Source organism: Dipodomys merriami, unplaced genomic scaffold (assembly GCF_024711535.1).
Source record: "Dipodomys merriami isolate MVZ:Mamm:240054 unplaced genomic scaffold, mDipMer1.0.p SCAF_802, whole genome shotgun sequence".
Taxonomy (NCBI): domain Eukaryota; kingdom Metazoa; phylum Chordata; class Mammalia; order Rodentia; family Heteromyidae; genus Dipodomys; species Dipodomys merriami.
In genome coordinates, this window is record NW_027206405.1 from 97,277 (window position 1) to 103,462 (window position 6,186).

At 42.8% G+C, this 6,186-nt stretch overlaps 1 pseudogene; it reads left to right on the top strand.

Annotated features, from left to right (window-relative positions):
• The first annotated feature begins 4,745 nt into the window (after nt 1-4,745).
• Nucleotides 4,746-5,867, top strand: LOC138819635 (heterogeneous nuclear ribonucleoprotein A3-like; annotated as a pseudogene).
• The last annotated feature ends 319 nt before the right edge of the window (nt 5,868-6,186 follow it).

Sequence of the window (6,186 nt, forward strand, 5' to 3'; positions counted from 1 at the left end):
TGTGTGTTGCTTTTGAGGTTGTTAGAATAAAGCTACTGTGAGTATTTGCATGCAAATGTTGCTGTAAATGTATTTTCATTTATTTTGAGAATTTCTGAATCTTATGGTAATGGTATGTTTAACGTCAAGAAACTGCCAAACTCTTTTTCCAAAGTGGTTGTGACATTTTATATTTCTACTAGTGAAATAGGAGAAGTCTAGTTGCTTGCTCTATATCTTTACCAACATTTGCTCTTTTAATTTCACCGATTCTCTTGTCTTTAAGGTAGTAACTCACTCTCATTTTAATTTGTATTTTCCCAATGACCAGGAATGTTGGACATCGTTCTTGTTCATTTGTACATCTCTTCTTGGTGAAACGTTTACTCACATCTTTTGATTACTTATGTTCAGTTAGGGGTATTTACTAGTTTGTAGATGGAACTGTTTAGATTTTTTATGCAGTCTGGATGTAAGTCCCTTGTTAGACATACAATGTCAAAGTGTAAATATTTGCTCCTAGTGTGTATTTTCCATTTATGTTTTTAAAGAACAAGAGTTTTTATTTAGCTAGGCACTGATGGCTCACACCTGTAATCCAAGCTACTCAGGAGGCTGAGATCTGAGGGTTGTGGTTCAAAGCCAGCTCTGGCAGGAAAGTCATAAGACTCATCTCTCCAGTTAACTACCAGAAAATCAAAAGAGGCTTTGTGGCTCCAAGTGATAGAGAACTAGCTTTGAGTGCTAGCCTTGAGTGAAAGACCCCAGGGACAGTGCCCAGTCTCTTGAGTTAAAGCCCCATGACCTCCCTCCCTCCAAAAAAAGTTTCATTTAGTTCAAGTCAATGTAATATATTTTTTCCTATATATTTCACATTTTTTTTCTGTGTGCGAAATCAGTGATACTACAAAAGTATCATTTTCACATGCTTTTTTTTTTTTTAATGATTTTTCCAGATTTAGCTTCTTATAAGTTGTCTTCTCGCTGCATTTAGGGCTAGCATTTTCTGCCGAGATAAGAAGTCCCAGGATTTTTTTCCTTTGGCTGTCTTGATTTGGAGCCCTGCTGTTCCAGATCTTAGCCTTCCTCAGAATTGGGATGACAGGCATGGAATGCCCAATGCTGTGTTTGTTGCTTGGCTGGCCTCAAACCATGGTCATCCCAGGTCATCTCAGCCATGTGATGTAGCTCGGGACAGCACCTGTGTGATGTCTTGTTGTTAGGTGTTTATAGAACTTCTCTAGGTATTCTTGTCAAATCACCCCATTTATCATTGCAAAATTCCAATTTCAGTATTTTTTGAGTTGGTCCTAAGATTAGCTCACAGCTGGTGCTGTATGCCTTGAGACATACCTCCATCTAGGATTTTTTTTGCTGTTTTTGTTTTGTTTTGTTTTAGATAAGAATCTCAGGTTGTCTGTTGGGCTGGCTTTGAACCATGATCCTCAGATTTCATCCACAGGCTTAGCTACATTGTAAAGTCCTGTCCAAAACAAAACAAAAGATCTGTTAGCTATTTTGGCCTAGGTTCTGTGATCTTAAAGAAGAAACACTTTCAATCTGGGTACCTGTAACTCAGGAGTCTGAGATCTGCAGATCAATCCAGCCTAGGCAGGAACCTATGAAACTCTGTATCTCCAATTAACAAGTAAAAGTACCAGAAGTGGAACTGTGGATCAAGTGGTAGAGCCCTAGCTTTGAGCAAAAAAGCTCAAGGACAGCACCCCCAGGTCCTGAGTTTAAGCCTCAGGATTCACATCTACCCACACAAATAAAGGATAGACACTGTCAGTCAGTGGCTGTGGCTCCAGTACTGGGGATGGTGCACTGCTGCGCTCTACCCCAGGCCTCAGATTATCTTATACAACCTCTTCACTTGCTGATTTACAAGAACTCCTGCTAAATATTGCCTCATCAATCATGTGCATGCATTAGTTAAGCCTCACAAATGCTTGAAGCGTGTGGAATGAGGCGATTCTACTTTTCACTTAGTCTGCATTATGTATGGTTCTTTTCCTTAGTAAGGAGACTGGACACCTTTTCATGTCCCTGACATGTGCTTCTAAGAGGTCAGTAGCTGCCTGTTTTCTATGATATCCCAAACACATTGCAGCTGTTAAATCAGTTGCTTTGCCTAGTCATGAATTCTGCCAGTTCCAGCCCGCTGACCCTTAAAAGCAGTCAGTACCCCAGCCCTCTGCCTCTGTCTGTGGGCTGGCCAATAGAAGGGAGGTGTCTTCTGTCTGAAGCTGGCTGAAGAGCTCTTTGCTGACTTCTATCAAGGGGCTAACCTTGGGTGTTAGAAAGCAGTTGACTCATCCTTGTTTTCATTCTCTTTCTACTGTTCTGTCTTGGTTTCTTTGCTATAAGAAACAGGTAACTTCAAGTAGGTCTTTGTCTCTTTATTCACGCAATACTGACTTAGAGTCAGTGGTCTTTCCTAATATTTTGAATAGGAAAGTAAAGAGAAAATGGATCTTTAAGAGTATATGGAGGCTGGGAATGTGGCTCAGTTGTAGAGTGCTTGCCTAGCATGCATTTCGATTCCTTAGTACCACATACACAGAAAAGGCCAGAAATGGCACTGTGGCTCAAGTGGTAGAGCACTACCCTTGAGCAGAAGTTGTTCCGGGACCATGCCTAGGCCCTGATTTCAATCCCCAGGCCTGGCATGTACACATGTACGCATGCACGCATGCATGCATAAATAAATAAATAGGATGAGCAAAAGATTAGACAGTTGTCTCCACTTCGTAGTTTGCTGTTGACTTGCGTGTGCTGCTGCCTGTGTTTTAAGAGTTCTCCGTGGGGAGCTCTTAGGACACGTTTATCTTCTTTGGAACTTCATGTAGTTGGTCTAATACATAAAGCAGCCAAGACCGTCAGATCCTCCTTGTTGCCGTTGATAAGTTTGTCAGCTCTCAAGCCACAGCTTTGTGTACATTCATGTATTTTTGTCTGGGCCTTATGGATAGGCCTCAGACATTCCACAGCTACCTGGAAGACATTATCAACTATCGCTGGGAGCTTGAGGAGGGGAAACCCAACCCCCTGAGAGAAGACAGTTTCCAAGACCTGCCTCTTCCGTACCCGTGTGGAGATTCTGCACCGCCTCTGTGATTACCGGCTTGATGCAGATGATGTCTTCGATCTACTCAAGGTGCTTCCCTGAAAGCCCATTCTCTAGTGCAGTAAAAACCCAGTAGTTGAGAATGGAGCTTTGAAATCAGAGCCTAGACACTGTCCCTGAGCTTTTTTGCTCAAGGCTAGTTCTCTACCACTTGAGCCACAGTGCTGCTTCTATCACTTAGTGGTTAGTTAGACGTAAGAGCTCTTGGACCTTTTTAGGGGGGGTGTGGTAGGAATTTGAACTAGGGCCTGGACATTGTCCCTGAGCCTTTTTTGTTTTGTTTTTGTTTTGCTCAAGGTTAATGCTTTACTACTTGAGCCACAGTTCCACTTCTGGCTTTTTGGTCGTTAATTGGAGATAAAGAGGCTCATGGCCTTTCCTGCCTGGGCAGGCTTTGAGTTGTGATCCTCAGACCTCAGCCTCCTGAGTAGCTGGGATGACAGACATGAGCCACGGATGCCCGGCTGGCAGGTGTCCGGATCATAGAGGATTAGACCTGGTGATGACTTCTAGTCCTTTCTTGGTCATGTCATTTAGAAGTAGTCTTCGTTCAGGACTCCAGCCTAGGTCAGGCCCTGGGGTAAATTGGGAGTCTCAGCTGGAGCAGAATGTTGCTGTGGGTTCTGACTGAGCTGCCATAGTGGATTACATGGGACAGAACCTTAGAGCATCTTATCCTACCCACTACCTTTTGTGTACGTATAAAGTAAATCTAAGCCAGGTAGTCAGACCATTCATTGTAATTCTCCGTTTTTGGACGGGTGGGAGCCGTGGTTGGGGTAGGGAACATTTCAAGCATTTCTATATCTTGTTCTTCAAAGAAGGTACCCCCATCCCATTCTGTGTTTTATCTGCCCAGATGGAAAAATGATATCCTGTACTTGGCATTTTGAAACAGGTGATAGGTTCGTGTATTGAAGTTTTCTTCCATTTATTTAGTTCATTGTTTTCCCCAACCCTCCTTCCTTTTCTGCTAAGGGTCTGGATGCAGACAGTCTCCGTGTAGAACCTCTAGGGGAAGACAATTCAGGGGCACTCTACTGGTATTTCTACGGAACACGAATGTATAAAGAGGATCCAGTACAAGGGAGGTCTAATGGAGAACTCTCCATGAGCAGGTAAAGTCTTCAGTGTCAAGGCTGTAATAGCTACATGTAAAAATGTCTTTAAAATTACATGCATCAGTGCTGGGTTGTGGCTTAAGCCATAGAGCACCACTTTGCAAACCTTACGCCCTAGGCTCAAACCCTGGTACCATACATACATAAAAGAAGAAAGCTCATACAAACAAATAAGGGGAATTAACTGTATCAGCATTCTTGAAGGGAGAGTAATTTCATATACAAATAAAAAGGAGCAGGGTACCAGTTGCTCACACCTGCTACATTTCCAGACATGTTTAAAATTTGTCCCAATCAATCTCACCCCTTATATCAATTTCCTTTTCCCCTTCTCCCCTTCCTACCTTCCCAAAACAATTTCAACATGCTTCCTTGTTCAATTTTCATAGCTGCAAACCATCTCTTTCAATCAAATTTATACCCTTTCAAAATACGTTTCAAAATTATGCACCCTTGGCCTCTTCCTCTCGGTATCATATTGAACTCGAGTTGGAAGAGGCCGGTCCGATCTCAAAATGGAGGTAAAACCGCCGCCCGGGTCGCCCCCAGCCCGACTCTGGCCGTCGCTGCTGTCACTGGGGGGAGGAAGGCCATGATCCAAAGGAACCAGAGCAGCTGCGGAAGCTGTTTATTAGTGGTCTGAGCTTCAAAACTAAAGATGATAGTTTAAGAGAACATTCTGAGAAATGGGGCACACTCACAGATTGTGTGGTAATGAGAGATCCTCAGACAAAACGTTCCAGGGGCTTCGGTTTTGTGACTTATTCTTGTGTTGAAGAGATGATGCAGCCATGTGTGCTAGACCCCACAAGGTTGATGGACGTGTTGTGGAACCAAAGAGAGAGGTTTCTAGAGAGGATTCTGTGAAGCCAGGAGCCCATCTAACAGTGAAGAAAATTTTTGTTGGTGGTATTAAAGAAGATACAGAAGAATATAATTTGAGAGACTACTTTGAAAAATATGGCAAGATTGAAACCATAGAAGTTATGGAAGACCGGCAGAGTGGAAAAAAGAGAGGATTTGCTTTTGTAACTTTTGATGATCATGATACAGTTGATAAAATTGTTGTTCAGAAATACCACACTATTAATGGGCATTATTGTGAAGTATAAAAGGCCCTTTCTAAACAAGAGATGCAGTCTGCTGGATCACAAAGAGGTCGTAGAGGTGGATCTGGCAACATTATGGGTCGTGGAGGAAACTTTGGAGGTGGTGGAGATAATTTTGGATGTGATGGAAACTTTGGTGGAAGAGGAGGCTATGGTGGTGGAGGTGGTGGCAGCAGAGGTAGCTATGGAGGAGGTGATGGTGGATACAATGTATTTGGAGGTGATGGTGGCAACTATGGTGGCCGTCCTGGTTATAGTAGTATAGGAGGCTATGGTGGTGGTGGACCAGGTTATGGAAACCAAGGTGGAGGATATGGGGGTGGTGGAGGAGGATATGATGGTTACAATGAAGGAGGAAATTTTGGTGGTGGTAACTATAATGATTTTGGAAATTACAGTGGACAACAGCAATCAAATTATGGACCCATGAAAGGGGACAGTTTTGGTGGAAGAAGCTCTGGCAGTCCATATGGTGGTGGTTATGGATCTGGTGGTGGAAGTGGTGGATATGGTAGTAGAAGATTTTAAAACAACAGAAAAAAAGGCTACAGTTCTTAGCAGGAGAGAGAGAGCGAGGAGTTGTCAGGAAAGCTGCAGTTTATTTTGAGACAGTCGTCCCAAATGCATTAAAGGAACTGTAAAAATCTGCCACAGAAGGAACAATGATCCATAGTCAGAAAAGTTACTGCAGCTTAAACAGGAAACCCTTCTTGTTCAGGACTGTCATAACCACAGTTTGCAAAAAGTGCAGCTATTGATTCATGCAACATAGTGTCAATTAGATGTATATTCCTGAGGTCTTTTATCTGTTGTAGCTTTGTCTTTGTCTTTTCATTACATCAGCTAT